Source organism: Curcuma longa, chromosome 15 (genome assembly GCF_044706935.1).
Source record: "Curcuma longa cultivar G26 ecotype Majalengka, Jawa Barat chromosome 15, ITB_CL_G26_1.1, whole genome shotgun sequence".
Lineage (NCBI taxonomy): Eukaryota > Viridiplantae > Streptophyta > Magnoliopsida > Zingiberales > Zingiberaceae > Curcuma > Curcuma longa.
This window is the reverse complement of record NC_133875.1, coordinates 6,445,984-6,465,380: the sequence shown is the minus strand read 5'-3', so window position 1 is coordinate 6,465,380 and position 19,397 is coordinate 6,445,984. Positions and strand designations below refer to the sequence as shown.

The 19,397-nt window shown below is 37.5% G+C and overlaps 1 pseudogene; it reads left to right on the top strand.

The window, feature by feature from the left end:
• The first annotated feature begins 11,457 nt into the window (after positions 1 to 11,457).
• Positions 11,458 to 12,784, top strand: LOC141846752 (uncharacterized; annotated as a pseudogene).
• The last annotated feature ends 6,613 nt before the right edge of the window (positions 12,785 to 19,397 follow it).

Here is a 19,397-nt window from a genome sequence, read left to right as displayed (position 1 = left end):
GCAGAATTTGTTACTGTCTTGGCTTATTGAACAGAAATTTATCCAAAATCCTGCAAATCTTTGTCCACATAGATGACCAAGTCTCCATCAGTGATTACATTCCTTAAGGAGGAAATTAAATGGGTTTCATGCTTTGTGATCTATCCTTGACTAGTTATTGCTCCATGTACTTTCTTATTCTCACTTCTCTAAGTCTCGATCGTGGAGTTCTCTTGCAGGAAGTTGGTCAATGAGAAGATTATAGAGAGCCATTAATCACTCACATATCATGACTGCAATCTACAGAATGTGCCATGAATATAGCAGTTATCTTCTTCATCTAGGGGCCTACCAAATATGGATCGCTTATCATGACACTGATCCCATCAGTCCAATTAAACTATCACATAACTGTATCTTGACATCAGAAAGTGCCTAGTTTCTACGATACTTTGCATTTAAGAAACCTTTAATTCTGTGAAGGAGAATGAAATGGACGTACCTGTTTCAGCCATCCACATCTCGAGGAATATCATTCCTTTCAGTTAGAATTACTACTCTATCAATCAACGTCCCGCTGCGTACGTATGCCCTCTTTATTAATTTGTTCTTGTTGATTATACAGCAGTGGAGTTTGGAAATGGTAAAGTAAGAGGGAACGCCAAACACACACGCTTCTTGGCTTGTTTCGATTGTCCACTATCTCTTGTTGCGTTCCCGTCGATGCTTGCGGTTGTTGTGAGCACGAAAGACACGGAGTCGGCACCTGCCTGCTTTACCTCTGCACAGGAAGTAATGGAGTGGGATGGAGCGAGAAAGGAGGTTGCAGAAATTGGGGAGGAGATGAGGATTTGTTTTCGGGCAAAGGAAGGCAATTGGGGAACGGTTGATTGGAGGACCGCAAGGCTCCAAAGTGTTGGGCTTGGGCTGGTCTTCTTCCCCTCTTGTTCGCTTGCTGCCATGGCCAGACCTCTGCATCATAATTGATGCATGCAAGATAATATTTTCCAATTTAATGAAAGGATTTTGATAATTATTAAGAGACAATATTGAGAAGGAAAGTAAATTGGAAATACTTTGAGATGAAAATGAATTAATGCAAATGCAAATAGAAAAGGATTTTATTTATTATCAAGGAGTCCCTTGTGTTTATCCAAGAATACATTATTAAGGCAATACTTTACGCATATTGATTTAATGTGTAAACATATATGACATGCTTCTATACTTGTTTTTTCATCTTAATGCTTTACATATATGAGAATACAAATAATTATCTTTCTAAGGCAACAACACTTTATTTATTATATTATTTTTGAAAATTTTAAAATTTAAAATATATATCTTTTATTTTATTTGTATGTCCTATTTTTAAAATTTTTAGAGCTAGGGCTATAACATTCTATTAAAGTGCTAACCAACATCACACTTATTCACATAAAATATTTCATCTAGAAAATACACAAGATAATTTAGGATGTTAATAGTAGTATAATTAATGCATGCATTTTACTAGATTAGAGGAATGCATGACACATTTATAAAATTAATCATAAATTAAATTTTGACCCTCAAAATAAGAAATCAAACATGTCTGATTTAACCGATTCACAAATACAACCCATTCATAACAATGAGATGGATCAACTTTACTTACTCAACATTATAAAGACCCCAATTAGTAATTATAAAATAAACACAAGATGTCTCACCAAGGGAGCACATGGTCAACTTGAGGATTTAATAAAACATGCATATGCATACACTGACTTTAACTTTACATGCTCTAACATACCTCCTAAACCTAAGGCTCTGATATCATGTTGTCAACCTCGCACGAACTAGGCTTGGCTGGACGCTAGCTTCGCTTGCCGTGCGTGAACTGTAACAATGTTAAAGTAAAATATCAAAGAAAATAAATAACTTGATTATATGCATACCCCTGAAATAACTCCACTAGTGCTATGTACATATCTCACCAATTAACCTGAAGGTCAAAGAAAAGGGAGAGTGAGTGTAAAAGGGAGATAATAGAGATGTACATGAAAATATAATAAAAAAGATAACAACATAATTTATAATTTATATTTCCTTGACATTTATCTTTTATTGTATTCTTAATTATATTCATCAGTTCTCCTTAATTTTTTATTTTCCAATATTACTCATATTATAGTCTTATTTTATCCAACACTCATGCTGCAAAGGTTGGAATCCGCCAACCTAGCGGCCCCACACGATCGGCCCCCCGACCATCTGTGGAGAGGTAAATCACAGTGAATGATATTGAGTAGGTGAATAATATGTAATATCCTCAACAAAGATGTGTCGCACAAGTAAAGATGAATGATCTATATTCCACATAATACGAGCACATTATGTATAAATAAAAATCTTAAGGTAAGCGACCTGCAACCCACTCAAGAAGGATGCATCGTCTATGATAGTGAATGACCTGCAATCCATTCATAACGAGATACATCATATGTATGCACATATACATACATAGATAAGGTGAACGACCTATAATCCATCTGAAGGAGATGTATCGTATGCCCATGGAGTAAATGACCCGCAATCCATCCAATATGAAATACATCATGAATGCACATATACAAATACATATATATAGGGTACGGGTGAACGATCCGCAATCCACCCGAAAAGTATCTCACATAAAAAAGATGAACAACTTGCAATCCATCTCATGATGTGCCTCACATAAAAATAAGGTGAACTACCTGCAATCACTACAAAAAAACATCCATTTTGGGACGAATTTTGCGACGAATTTTATAAAAAAATTCGTCGCAAAAAATTCTGGGACGAATTTTGGGACGAATTCTTTTTCGTTGGTATAAAGTCGTTGGCAAATTTGGCGACAAAATTTCTTGTTTCGTTGCAGATATTTGCGACGAAAATAAAAATTCGTCCCCAAATTCGTCGCAGATTGGCGACGAAAATCGAATTCGTCGTAAATTTGGCGACGAATTTGGTTTTCGTCGCCAATCCGCGACGAATCATTTTCGTCGCGGATTTGCGACGAAAATATAATTCGTTGCAAATCGGCGACGAATTTGATATTCGTCGCAAAAATCTGCGATGAATTAGATATTCGTCGCAAAAATCTGCGACGAATTTGATATTCGTCGCAAAAATCTGTGACGAAATAGATATTCGTCGCCGATCTGCGATGAATTTGGGGACGAATTTTGGGACGAAACAATTTTCGTCGCAAAATTCGTCGCAAAATCACTCCCCTTTATTTGTTGAAATCCCATAGATTTGCGACGAATTCTATTTTCGTCGCAGATTTGCAACGAATTCAATTTTCGTCGCCAATTTGCGACGAATTGGGGACGCAAATCTGGGACGAAATAATTTTCGTCGCATAATTCGTCGCAGAATTCGTCGCAGATTTGCGACGAAAACTGGATTCGTTGCAAATCTGCGACGAATTTGGAGACAAATTTAGAGACGAAAACATTTTCGTCGCAGAATTCGTCGCAAATTGAAAATTTTTCTTTCCTACCCCTTTATTTGTTGATTATCCCATAAATACAATACACGATCCAATCGGATCGAATCAAATTTTACAAATAACCTGTACACATATTAATATCAATCTACATCCACATACACATATCAATTTACACAAATTGAAATCACAAACATTCACATCCATATATATCATCAATCCATATTTTACAAATTAATATACATATCAATCCACATCCACATACATATATCAATGCACACAAATTGAAATCACAAACATCCATATCCATATATATCAATCCACACTCTACAAATATACATATCAATACACATCATGATCAAAAACATTAATATCACTCCAGAACAACATCAATATCAACAGGTAGCATTTTGATCTGGATCAGAGTAATAGGAACTCCTCTGGTGTCGAAGGATGAAGGTAAAGGCATAAAAGTTTCAATTAAAGCTCTTGTCTGAGAATGGTCAAGCAACTCAAACCAGAAGTGTTGAGGTGTATAGTAGTTATCCTTGATAATCCCCTTGAATTGGTTCTCTGTGAGGGTGCCAATATATTCTGATGCATCCGTAAAATCAAATCTGACTCCAATTTCTTTAAGTTCTTCTGTGTATTTCGTTATCTTTTCACCCTCCTGTTGGACCGTTAAATCGAGAAACTGCAGGAGGGTGAAAAGATAACGGAATACACAGAAGAACTTAAAGAAATTGGAGTCAGATTTGATTTTACGGATGCATCAGAATATATTGGCACCCTCACAGAGAACCAATTCAAGGGGATTATCAAGGATAACTACTATACACCTCAACACTTCTGGTTTGAGTTGCTTGACCATTCTCAGACAAGAGCTTTAATTGAAACTTTTGTGCCTTTACCTTCATCCTTCGACACCAGAGGAGTTCCTATTACTCTGTGAGGAGGTAAATCGAGAAACTGCAATCGTGGGACCGACCATGTTAGACCGTTAAGGTGGTGGATTCCATGCCTTTTGTAGAAGAAAAGAGAACTTCAAAATCTGTAACAGTTCCTGTAAAATTATCAGTGGCCAAATAAATTTCTAAAACAACTATACTTCTAAATATACCTCAAACTGATATCTCTCCAATTTGTTTCGTCCACGCAAATTATAAATTTGCACAAACAATATTAAAAAATTAATCAACAAATTATTTATTTCAATATTGCTAAGCAACAATTAAGTAACAACATTAAGTAAGATGATCATATAAAGGATATAGCATATCACTTATGGTAATTAATTTGAAATAAAAATGATCCCTTGTGAACTCGATTCTTGGTCCACGACAAATTTAAGTCCATGGACTGTGAAAATGACATGTATTCTTGATCCACGACAAATTTAACTTTAACCTGAATACTTTGTAAAATCAAATTTACATGATCTAAAATTGTAATTTCTGTAAAAAAAAATACTAGATAAATGGACTATGCCATGACACATTTCCATAATTCCATGCCATATTATGAGATTTACAAGTTTTGAATTACTCACTCATTTATATTTCAGATCATGTTGTATTATCAGACATGTAAAATATTGCTGAACCAGCACCAACATGTAGTTTAGCCAAGTTTTAGATAGCAAAAAAAATATTAGATGTAACAAAATATCCAATAATATCAGCACCAAACAAGTAATCAGCCAATATTTAGATAGTAGAAAGTATTGAAGTTACAAAATAACTTACTTTGGACAAATCCAGTCACCACTTTTCATCTGGACATTTTGTCCAGTAGGTCTTGGGAATTGATCATGTCTCATAACATTATGTCCATGAACTGCTTCATTTATAAAATTGGCATGTCTTCAGAAAAATGAGCCACATTTATAATGTTCAATGGCAGAGAATCTAAATTGAAATTGGCAATGTCGTGTAGTAAATTTCAAGAGACAATCTATTTTCTGGTTCCGTCACAGTTAAACTTACCTCAGCTCCATCAACCCTTAAGAATGATTGCAATCGCCTTGTCGAATTTGCACCATTTTTAAACAGGAACGGTGAGCCCTTCTCGACTATAATCTCAATCTCCTTTTTGTTAAACACTAATCAAGAAGATCATTACTTAACAAGAGAAAGTGATAAAATACTAGGCCAAAATTGTAATTGCAAACTCAAATATCAACACCCAGTACCTTAGAAAATCAGAAGGGTCCCTAGCAAATGAAAGGCAGGCTTCACTAACTCCTCTGTTAAATCCTCTCTTGTCACAAGCGAATCATCGTCATCCCCAATGGCCAAAGGCGCCTGCTTGCTAAAATAACCAGCGTTTCGTAGATAATCCACAAGATCGGACCACTCCCGCCACGGGTGAAAGGGATTTGCGAGGAAAGTCGGCGTCGAGACCAGGGTCTCTCCGAAGCCGTCCCTGGCACATGCGGCCTGGTAAGGGATCTGCACAGAGGCAGCGGAAGAAGAGAAACCAAGCCCAAGGCGGGCGGGGAAGGGCAGGAAGCGGCGGCAGTGAGCTGAGAAAACGGTGGCATACGAGAAGGCGGGATGGCGGACGAGGCGGAGGGCCGGAGGGCCAGCCAGCGCCGCCCGACGCCGCCCAACGTCCGGCGATCTCTCTCCAGCGGCGCCGACGGCGAAAAACATAGAAAAAAAGGAAAAAGAAGGGAGAAAGCTTACCGCGCGCGAGGAGGAAAGATTTCGGAGAGAAATCACCGAGATCCGGCGAAGGAAAGGCTCGGCGAGGGAGAAAATCGGCGTGGAACAGCTCCGACGACGTTCGTGGGAGAGAATCGGCGAGAGGAGGAAGATTTTGTCGCGTGGGAAGAAAAGGAGAAAGTCGGGATCTAGGTTTAAGTTGTTTTTTTTGCGACGAAACAGCTTTCGTCGCAAAATTCGTCGCCGTTTTGGCGACGAATACAGGATTCGTCGCCAAGTTCGCGTGGAAAAAATGTTTGCGACGAATTCTATATCGTTGCCAAATTCGTCGCCAAATTGGCGACGAAAAATTGGATTCGTCGCCAAATTTGCGACGAACATCGAGTTTCGTCGCTAATTTGGCGACGAATTCTCTGTTCGTCGCAAAATTTCATCCATATAAACTAATTTTTTAAATTATTATTTAGCGACCGAACCGGCGTTCAGTCGCTAATTTAGCGACCGAATCGGAGTTCGGTCGCTAATTTAGCGACCGAATCGGAGTTCGGTCGCTAATTTAGCGACCGAACGCTGATTTGGTCGCTAAATTATAGCATTTGTCCCTAACTGCCAAATTGGGACGAATGTGGAATTCGTCCCTAATTTTTGCGACGAATTCTAGATTCGTCCCTAAATTTGTCCCAAAATTAGGGACGAATTCTGGATTCGTCCCAAAATTAGGGACGAATCCAGAATTCGTCCCAAAATTTCGCGACGAATTCTGGATTCGTCCCTAATTTTGGGACGAATCCAGAATTCGTCCCTAATTTTGGGACGAATCTCGCATTTGTCGCCAAATTGGCGACGAACAATAAAATTCGTCGCCAATTTGGCGACGGACAATATTTTCGTCGTCAATTTGGCGACGAATAATCAAATTCGTCGCCAAATTGGCGACGAACAGGATTTTCGTCGCCAATATGGCGACGAACAGGATTTTCGTCGCCAATTTGGCGACGAACAATCATATTCGTCGCCAATTTGGCGACGAACAAGATGTTCGTCGCCAAATTGGCGACGAAAATCTTGTTCGTCGCCAAATTGCGACTAATTTGGCGACGATTTATTTTTTTGCAACGAACTCAGCAACGAATTGATTGAGTTGCTAAATTAGCGACTAATATTGGATTCGTCGCTAAATTTGTTGCAGATTAGCAACGAAATATGGATTTGTCCCAAATTTCGTTGCTAATTGGCGACGAAATTTATTCGTCCCAAAAATTCGTCGTAAAATACCTGTTTTTTTGTAGTGAATCCACCCGGCGATAAAAAATCATCTAAATTTAGTCAAAATCCATGAACATGTAAAAAGGACTCAAGAGTCCTCTTGGTACACAGAATCCACTGCTTTATATTACAAGTTATCATGCAACTCTTGGTAGCAAAAGGTGGAACCGCCACCTTAGCGGCCCCCTGGTCCCGGCCCCACAAGTGTCTAGAGGGAGTAAATCACGGACGGTCATTTTGACCTTTTTCTCATCATGGCTAGAAGTTATCATGCAACTCTTAAAGGGTAGAACTGAGGTTCTATAATCTAAGTGTTACATTTATTGACAATTTAATGTCATATGATAATGCATCTCCTTTAAAGCGCAGAATCCAAAACTCTAAATATAAGTGTTGCACCTATTATTTTGTTTCTTAATAACCATGCTAGAGTAACTCCTAAAACACAGAGCTAGACTATTGCTATAATTAGTTTCTTACTTTATTAATTTACATAATTATGTAATCTAATTTATTATAGATCTCAAAAAAGATACAAACCAGATAAGAATCAACTTAAGAATAAAAGGGCAAGCAATATGATAAGGAATAATATTCAAGCAGGAAGAGTAGAGATAAGATTAAATTTATTCTATTTTTTATAACATCTACTTCATAAATTTAAATAATGCACAAGATAAGTGTAGCAAAATAAGCAAGAAAAACTCTACCTTGAATGCGAGCTTCTAGACGAATGCTGATTTAATCCCACATGCACCTTTAAGCTTAACCACAACTCACCCATCAAGTGATAAGATTTAGTAAAAGTATTCAAGACTCGAAGATGAAGTTAAATTTTCTTCAAGCCTTATCAATTCCATACCTCCTAACTTGCCTCTCAAGAACTAACATAACACACCAAATAACTTAAGGAGAAAATCAAAATTTGATTTGTTGAAAGGACTAAGAGAAGACTTTTTTTTTTGCTTTACACGCTTGTAGCAACCACAAGTACAATCCCATGATTACTAGGTGATGACAACAGCGACACTCGACGACGAATATGAAGAACAACAATAGAGGACAGTGAGTCAATGATCAAGTAGCCACGACAAGGATTAAAATCACACATGAGAGAGATATCATGCGTGAAAAGCAATGAAATGAAGTTTAAGTTTTGTAATAATGAAAAGGACTAGGCAGCATCTTTGGCGTGCAATGATGGTGACAACGAGAGGAGAGGAGATTAGAGTTTAGATGAGATGAGGCGGCAACGTTTGTAATAACCATATATATATAGAAGAGGATGTCATGCACGAAGTGGGAGGAAAAAAAAGAAGCTAGGTGAATAAATTATACTTTTACAAAAAGATCCTTACATCTCTAAAAATTGTAAATGAGTACATTAAAATTTTCAATAATATAACATAGGTTGTCCATAAATGGATGAGCAAGATAGTAATATTCACTTGTATTTAAGGATGGATGTTCAGAGTATATATATATATATATATATATATATAAACTAAGATTAGATTTTCACTCTCAAAAATACATATATATTTGTTTTAGTTTAATGGTATGCTCGTTTAGTTGGTGATCTAAAGCTTGATGATTTAATTATCAAACAGTTTTGAGTATAACTGAAGCAACGGCTACAACCTTAACACAGAGGACAGTCATATTAGAATCGGACTGGACAACAGATTCAATCTATTTAAATATAAAACTGAAGCAATCTGATTATGTTAATTAATAGCTATCGTTTTTTTAATCGGTATTTCTTAACATTCTCATCAAACCAATCCAAGCAAAGGATCACTTGTACATCGAGCAGTGATGATAACTGCAACGTACGTCTCGAGACTAAAAACACAAGGCCTTTCACTACTAGTTAAACATCCTCAATTTGATTGGAGAAAACGACTGAAAGAAACAGAAGCTGAGTTTTCAACTCTCTCCATCCTTGAGAGCCGCAGCTAGCAGAGAAGAAACACACAGAAGGAAGAAATATGGAGCAGAGGCAGCATTTTGATTGTCAGAGGCCACAAAAGAGAGGATGAAGACAGAGAGGAGCAAGGCACAGAGGATAGATAGATCAGTGATTATAAAGCAAATGGAGCGAAGAGGGGTTGGCTTTTAATGCTGTGGAGAAAACAAGGAATCCATGGACTTAATCCTAGCTAGTTTTAGCGGTAAGGTAATTAAGGTGGACCAGAAAAGAGCCATGGAGCTAGGAGCATTTTGAGAACGAGGGAGAAACATCATCTATCATCTGGAGAGGAGGGAGAGGCGGCCCACTTTTGAACACAGCTTGTTCTGGTGATTTGTTTGTATATTTCAAAGCCAGACGATCGAGGACTGTCTGTCAGCATGCATGCACAGCTCAAAAACAATGAGGAGTTTCATGTGCTCTGCTCTGAGCCATGCCCATCATGTTCTAATTAAACAGATGAAGCTCGACGTCTGCATCCAAACTGCAGTGAAGAGTAGTATATATACCAACAAGTTGAACTCCACTTGAAGAGGAACATGGAAGAGAGGTTGCATGGTAGCTTTTAACAGAAGGTATAGTTAATTTGAGTTGAGTCTGTCAGATTAATTCGTCTTATCAAACAATTTAATTCGGTAGATTGAAATTTTATCAACTCATTTTAAAATGAATTCAGATGAATTGATCCGCTTAGGCCTGTAATCCGCGTGGATTGACCTGTGATGGACTTGAATTGGTCCACGGATTGAAAAAAATTATTTATTTATTTTAAAATTTAAAATTAAAATAAAAAACTCAATGAATAAGTTGATTTAATCCGTCTAAATTACAATTCAAATTTAAAAATTTTAACTTGATCAAATTAAACTGTAATCTACACTTAAAATTTTTAATATTATTAATATTTTTTTATTTTTGATAAACTCGTAAGTTGGCTCGCCTAACCTACAATCTGCCTTGAGTTGGTCTGCCTAACTTGCAATTCGTCTTGGATTGGATTGAAGATTTTTCAACTTGCCAAGTTGGTAGGTTACCCAATCCCGCCTCACCATATGATGAATTTTTAATGGATTGATCCGTCCTATTATGAGTTGACCCGTTTGACAGCTTTGATTATTTTTAGAGCCATTTATTTATTCGAAATAAATTAAAAAAGTGCCTGTACTTATTATAGTAGTCAAGAGTGCAACCTTTACTTTTAAAAAATTATAAAGGGCAATATATTTATTTATTGGGTAAAATTTAAAATGGCGTTTTATAATTATTAGAATTGTCAAAAAAAAATTCTTTGCTTTTAAAAGATCTAACATATTTTTTTAATATAAAAAGTATTTTAATTTTAATATTGTTATAGCAATCAATGTAGGAACTATACTCTGATATAAATAAAATAAATTAGTTTTTTAAAAATTTAATTTGATTAAATAGAGTATTTTTATATAGAAAATTAACTTAATTAATATTATTTAAATTTGATGAATATGATGTAATAGTCATGAAATAAATAACTTTTAATAATTTTTTTATATAAAATTTATAATATATTTTTGATAAATAAAATTAAAAAATAATTTATTTTAATATATTATAATAATTAACCGTTAATACTATAATTGTTACGTATTATAACAATTAACAGTTATTATGTGGTCACTGTAATAATATTAAAATAAAATTATTTTTAAGATGAGAAATACGTGAAACATTATTTTAACTTGTACATAATTAAGAACGCTATTTTAATTTTTTTTCTTATTTTATTCGTTACTTAAAAATATTACACATAATAATTATATATATATATTTATTTAAAATACTCTAAAATGCACACCTTATTCACGGGAAACAATCCTGAAAATAATATTTTTAATTTTAATCCACATTAAAAAAGATATATAAATATAGAGGTTATCATTAATCTCTTCAATCTGAATAAAAGGGTTCAATGAAGAGTGACCACCACTCGGTAGTCAGTCCGCATGCGCCTTTGGTGTCTACACCTGCCGGTATTTTTTGTTTTCTTCCCCCACGCGCAACCGGTAACAAACCTCACCGATTGCGTTGCCTCCGAGCGGTCGACCGGCTCTAAACGCGGCGATGAAGCGGAAGAAGTGGAGGGCCGAAGAGGAGGCGACGCTTATTCGGGAGTATGCGGCCCTTCTATCGCCGCTGCTCAATCGTCCGGGGCCGTCCTCTTCCTTGCTCTGCTCCACAGGCGGGAGAAGAAGTTCCAACCGATCGCCGACAGAGTGAACGTCGGCCACCACTTCCGCGACGCTAAGGCCTTCACTTTCCGCTGGTCCGGGCGCGACATCTCCGTCAAGATCCACAACATGCGCCATCAGTTCCTCCATATCAAGCGCAATCCACTCCCTTCCATCCCACCTCCACTCGGAGCATGCCCTCCACATATGGCCCAACTTTATCCTCTACAAGCAGGTCTTAGGCGATTATTCCGCCCCCTCCACGGCACCTGTCTCGAGATCCCTGCTTCCGACGAGAACCACTCTGACGATGATAGTAAACGAAGAAGACGGTGGAGATGATGACGTTGAGGAGGAGGATGGGGTCCCGGTGGCGGATGGTTTCTCTTACTCTGGTCAGGAATTTGCGGAGAAAGACGCGTGGGTTATTACAACAACTGTAGGACAAGAGGAAGAATCAGAAGAAGTAGGGTTAGAGCTACGAAGGATAGGTCCTAGCTGCTTGCGTAGGCAAAAGATGGAATTTTTGAGATCCAAGATGGTAGAGCTTGGTGAGATTGCAATGAGGCGGGAGGAAATGAGACGCCAAAGGGAAGCGGTGAGAGCAGGAGTTTCGCGAGTGGGAGCTGCAAAAAAGGGCATTTATGCACCGGAGGGATTTGGACGACGAGGAGGAAAGGAGGCAGCAATGTAGAAAGAGGAGGCGAAGGGAAGAGAGGAGTGAAGTAGAGGACATGGAGTGGAGAGAAAGGATCCTGATGATGCAGATGGAGCACGACAAACAGGCTTTGCAAATGCAAGCCGATGCATTTCAAGCTCAAATGCAGATGATTGTCATCTTGGTGAGAATCATTTGCCAGTTCCTTGGAGGAGGTGCAGGCGGTGGTGATAGTGGAATTGGGGGAATGCAACACCATGTGAGCAGCCACAGCAACAGGAGCCACAAGAGTCACCTGAAGCTTTTGTTGGAGACAATGGAAAGAATGGAGATTACTCTAGCAGGCACGATATGTAGATTTCATGTAAGTTTGTGCATTAATTCTTTGTTTCCAGTTATATTTCAAATGCCGCTGGTTTTTGTATGTTAGTTGCAATATTACAAGTGACAATTTTCATTTGGGAATAATTATTAGCCTTGTTCAAATAATATGGCAATGTTAGAGATTTGTTCCATGATATTGACAACCTCTGGAGTTGAAAAACTGTTACACTGCTATTCTTTTTTCTTGATGCAACAAACATATGTGAATTGATTCTTGTGAAAATTTAAGAAATTCATGAATGGGCAGAAGCGGGGTGTAGATAGAAAAGGATGGAATAGGGTGGCAGGTAGATATGTTTGATAAATTCATTCTTCTAATGTGATTTAATAGTGGGTTAATCTAGGGGCTCTTTGAATGCAAGATGAAAATCCACGATCAATCTCTGTGCTTGTGAAAGTTTCAGTTCCCTTGCTTTTTTGCGTAGGATGGACTAATGCCTTTTCTTTTCTACTGTTTCTAATATTGAGCAGTGGGCTCATTTTACCTAAAGAAATATGTCTGCATTCCTTTTTTTAGTTGGCCTTTACCTAAGACAACATTGTGTTATGTTGAAGATATTACAAGTAAATTGGACAAGATCTTCAAAATCTGAGGTCCTTAATAAAAGAAAATTGTTACCATGAATAACTAACAAGAGTTTGCAGGTACAACCTGATATTTAATGTGCAAGACCTGATATCTCATTATATTTAGTTTGCACTCCAGGTGGCTAAATGATCTATGGTCGCATACACCCTTAAGTCATATTGGTCGGAGCCTCATTTAGTAGGGTGCTTCTTTGTTTTATACATTTCTTGTTTCAAATCTTGCCAATTAGAATTATGATGGCATATTCAAGAGTTCATATCTTGTGGTTATGCTAATTTAACACTTTTTTCTCCACGTGCCAAGCTGCAAATCATGTAACATTAAGGATATGTTTCTTGGCCTATTAGTATGAGTTGAATTTGATACTTCACCTTCTGAAGAACTATGTTGTCAAAAAGTGTACTAATGTCGTGTTTCCAAGTCAATGTCAAACTAATTAGATATCTATGTTCATCCAATGACAAGTATTCTTGTTTTGGTTACAATTATGTGCTGTGTCCTATGGTGGTGAATGATTCAACTAAGGTGTATCTACTGTTAAATTAGAATGATCTAAGAGTCAATCAATTACACTTGGCCTCATACAACATGTGGCATTTATATACACAATCACATCTTCATTCCAATATGTAAATATAGACAATTATATCAATCACAAATGCTAACTAACAGGAGAATTTATAAGAGCTGAAGCTTTGTAATGGTGTCACCTATTAGATTCTGAAGTGATTTAGACTTGGGCATTGACTGAATTTGCCAAGCCATATTGTAACATAATATTGTAAGACTCCACTTTAGCCTCATATTTTTTTAGTTGTGAGCTATGCATTGGTTCATGAAGTATATAAGCCATATAATTTAGGTTATGAAGTTAAGATTCCAATTTCTTTATGGACTCATGATTTAATCCATTAGATTAATTATGATATAAATTTACTGATAAACAAGTTGAAATTTTAAGAAGAATGAGGAATGTAGGATTAGAGGGAACTTAAAGAGTGAAAGCAGGTCTTGTACAAAATGAGATGCTGCAGATAGTCTACTTATAGGATAAAAATTTATTTGTTACGAGTATGGAAAACTTGTCTGTGACCTGTATATGTTGAACATTCTTGGTTGATTACTATGCAAATGGTTAGCACTTATCCTCATATGCTATGCAGACAAATAAGAAACACAAAAAGGTGAGTATACATGCCAGAATTGCTACAAATAGGAAAATTGTCAATTACTACAAAATAGATTCTTCTGGGAGCTTTCTATTCTATGTGGGTGAATTGCAGAATAAAGTTGTGTGGTTTTTAGGAGAAAAAGAGATATTTTATTCATGAGAATAGGAGAGATATAAATACATGAGGTATTAGCTAAATACAGAAATTCTAATTAATAGGAAACTAATTAATTCTAATTAATAGGAACCAAATTGTGTGATTGGTTTCCTATTGATTACAAGATAGCTATAAATACAAGATATTAATAGCTGTAGCAGAATCATCTAAATTAGGTTAGCTATAAATACAAGATATTAACAGCTGTAGCAGAATCATCTAAATTAGGATAGTTTGATTTTCCACACTCCCCCTCAAACTATACAATAGATACTCATTAAGCTCAGTCTGTGATTAAGTTCACTGAAGGTGGATCTGAATAGAGCTTTGGTGAGAATATCTGCAACTTGTTGATGAGAAGGGACATAATTCATCAACACAATCTTATCTTGTATCTTCTCATTGAGAAAATGCCAATCAATTTCAACATGTTTTGATCGATCATGTTGGACAGGATTCTTAGCCATTGCCATAGCTGACTGATTGTCACACATCACCTGTATAGGACCTTGGAAATTAATCTTGAGCTCTTTTAATAATCGTTTTAACCATATTTCTTCACAAACGCCTTGAGCTAAGGCTCAGAGTTCTGCCTCAGCACTACTACGAGCAACTACTGACTGTTTCTTGCTACGCCAAGTGACCAAATTTCCCCACACGAATGAGCAATAACCAGATGTTGACTTTCGATCACTCTGAGATCCTGCCCAGTTAGCATCTGTAAAGATTTCCACTGATCGATTTGTCGTTTTCTTAAAGAAAAGTCCTTTTCCAGGATCTCCCTTCAAATATCTTAAGATTCTATAAACAACCTTCAAGTGATCAACTGAAGGATTGGTGAGGAACTGGCTAACACGACTCACTGCATAACTGATATCTGGTCGTGTGTGAGTGTGGTAAATCAATTTACCTACTAGGCGTTGATACTGCTCCCTATCCACAGTTTCTTCTTCTGCTCTAACCTTCAATTTGACATTAGGATCCATAGGTATTTCCGATGGACGACAACCACTCATACCAGTTTCACGAAGCAAGTCTAACACATATTTGCGCTGCGAAACAGATATTCCTTGCCGAGATCTACTGACTTCCATACCAAGAAAATATCTGAGAAGTCCTAGGTCCTTCATCTCAAATTCCTTGGATAGGACATTTTTAAGTCGTTTTATTTCCTCTTCATTGTCTCCTATGAGTACTATATCATCGACGTATACAATTAGAATGGTCACCTTACCATTGGGAGCGTGCTTTACAAATAATGTGTGATCAGCTTGGGATTGATAGTAGCCCTTCAGCTTCAGGACCTTGGAAAACCTCTCGAACCATGCCCACGGTGACTGCTTGAGTCCATACAGAGATTTCTTGAGTTTACACACTTTCCCTCTTGTTTGATCATTCTGAAATCCTGGTGGAATTTCCATATATACTTCTTCAACTAAATCTCCATTTAGGAATGCATTTTTTACATCCAATTGGAATATTGGCCATTCTTGATTTACAACACAAGATAGGAGAACTCTCACAGTCTTAAACTTGGCAACTGGAGCAAAAGTCTCATGATAGTCAATCCCATAGGACTATGTGAATCCTTTTGCTACTAGACGTGCCTTAAATCGATTAACACTTCCATCTGCCTTCTGTTTCATAGAAAAAACCCATTTACATCCAACAACTCTCTTTCCAGGTGGTAGTGGTGTGAATATCCAAGTCTCATTTTCTTTTAGAGCTCGATATTCTTCAAGGACAGCAGCATGCCAGGAAGGACTTTGTTGGGCTTCAAATACATCCCTAGGAATCTGGATTTTGTCTAGTGTTGACACAAAAGCTCTAAACTTCTGTGAGAGACTGACATATGACAAATGATTTTGAATTGGATGCATTGTATAGGATCTGGTACCTTTTCGAAAAGCAATTGGTAGATCTAAGTTGGAGATAGAATTATCTAGTGATTCAGAATCCATGGGCTCTGATTGTGGATTAATTGCTGGTTCAACCTGTGCTATTTTGTGCGTCATTTGATTCAGAGTTGATTCCTGGTTGTGCTTGGTCTGTTCTGGGTGTTTTCTCCTTGTGTAAACTTTAACAGATCTATTTGGAAGATTGAGATGATTGGATGGACTGTCAGAAGGCTGGGGTTGGTCGGCCAAAAGAGATTGGTCGACCAAAGGAGGTGGTTGATTATCAATAGGTGGATGAGACACACATGGTAGAGTGTCAATTAGAGATGACCAGTTCCAATTCTGAAATTCAAGTGTACAACTCTCCCCCTGAATTTCAGAATTGGAGAAGAACGGACATCCTTCAAAAAAGGTGACATCCATGGTAGTGTAGAATTTCTTGGTTGTAGGTGAGAAGCATTTGTAACCCTTTTTATTTGGAGAGTACCCAATGAACATGCATTTAATTGCACGTTCATCAAGCTTACTTCTGTTATGGGGGTAGATATGAACAAAGACAGTACAATCAAAGATTTTTAATGGAATTTTTGAAACAAGATGAGAGTTTGGGTATAAGTGGACAAAGGCTTGGAGTGGTGTTTGGAAGTTGATGACACGAGAAGGCATCCTATTTATCAGGTAGGTTGTCGTAAGAACATCTTCACCCCAAAATTATTTTGGGGCATTAGCTTGAATTAGCAGGGATCAAGCTACTTCTAATATGTGGCGATTTTTGCGTTCAGCAACCCCGTTTTGTTGTGGAGTTTCTACACAGGAACTTTGATGTACAATGCCATGGTCATTCAGATATACATCCAGATTGAAATTAAATAAGTCACGGGCATTGTAAGACTTGAAAACTTGTATATCTGTGTGAAATTGGTTCTTAATCATTACATGAAAGTTTTTGAAAATGTCACTGTTTCAGATTTATCTTTCATAAGGAATGTCCAACTTATACGGGTATGATCATCAACTAATAGTAATAACCAACGAGCCCCTTTAGATTTGGTATTTTATTTGGACCCCAAATATCCCCGTGAATAAGGGAAAACGGATGAGACAGATTATATGGAATAGGACAATAAGTGCTACGAGTATGTTTAGATAGTTGACAAACATCACACTGAAATGAATTTGATTTTTTACTAATAAATAGTGATGGGAACAGATGCCTTAAGTACAAAAAATTTGGATGACCTAATCGATAGTGCCATAACATGATATCACTATCTTTATTGGAATGAAAACAAGTCTTAAGATACTTGGCTGACTGACACTAAGGGTTGAGTTGTGTACCAAAGAGAGGATTGCTTGCTTTGAAGAGATATAATCCGGAATAGAGTTTAGTATTGCCAATCATCTTCCCCGAATCCAATGCCTGAAAAACACAAGATTGAGCAAAAAATTTAGTCTCGCAATTAAGATCAGAATTAAGTTTACTTACAGAGAGTAAGTTATAATCTAATTCTGGGACATATAACATAGCTTGAAGAGAAAGAGTGGGGGTCAGGCGTACAATCCCTCTTCCAATGACTTTGGATCGTGACCCATTAACTATGTATACAGTCTGAGAACCATAATATGGAACAAATGTAGTAAATAATCTTCTATCACCTGTCATATGGTCAGAGGCGTCAGAGTCGACTATCCAAGAGGAGGATGAGTACTGATTTGTTACATGAAAGACAAAATTGTCAGTACCTAGAGAATCTTTAGTGGTTGCTGTAGCGACTTGGACTGTATTAACAGTGACTTGAGACTTGAAGATTTGCTTGAGAGCATCCATTTGTTCCTTGGTGAAGGGAGATGTTTTTGGTGCATCAACAGTAGTAGTATTACCTTGATGTTCATACTTTCACGTAGGTTTCCAATTTGCTGGTTTGCCGTGCAAATCCCAGCAAGTCTCCTTATAGTGGCTTGGTTTCTCGCAATGTTCACACCGTGGGCGTCCTCTTTGTGCTGTTGGGTTTTGAGGTTGTTTTTGCGTAGCAAGAGATGTGAACTCGTCTGTGGCAGTGGCTAAGGCAGAAGACTTAGACAGATGTGTCTTGGTTGGAGTTCCCATCATGATCCTTTTCCGGCTTTCTTCACGACGAACTTCATAGAATACCTCTCGAAGATTAGGGAGAGGTTTCATGCTAAGGATTCGACCACGTACTTCATCGAGGAACTTGTTCAGTCCCATAAGAAATTTGAATACCTGTTTAGTCTCAATAATCTTCTTGAAGTATGCAGCATCATCGGTACACTTCCACTCATGAGATTCAAAAAGATTCAATTTTTGCCAAAGCCTTATCAATGTGGAGAAGAAGGCAGTGACTGATTGATCACCTTGGTGTACGTTTTGAAGAGTACTCTCGATGTGGAATAACTCTATGGTGTTGTCACTGGTTGAGAATGTTTCACGGGCCGCATCTCAAATTTCTTTTGCTGATGAGTAGAGGAGAAAGTTTTCTTCTATTTTGGGGATCATAGAACTAATAAGCCATGACATGACAAGGTTGTTTTCTATTTTTCAATTTTTAATTTTTGGATCACCAGCAACAGGTTCGACGGCTGCCCCCGTGAGATAGTCATCACGATCACGACCGATCACAAACATCATCATGGACTGGTACCATTGAAGATAATTGTGACCATTGAGTTTGTGACCAATATTGAGGGCAAAGGAGGAGTTGGCTGGTGTTAGTGAATTGCTTGATATATTGGAAAAGACATGAGTGCTTGTGACAGATGAATCGCTGGAGGTTTGGTTGGAATAGGCCATGGAAACTGAGACAGATGAAGAGAAGAAGAAAGGAGTGTTGTCGTTGCAGAGGAGAAGACAACGTCGCTATAGTTTAGGGCTGCAGTCGTTGGCGGTAGAAACAACGTGTCCTAGGTTAACCTAGGCTTTGATACCATGTGGTTTTTAGGAGAAAAAGAGATATTTT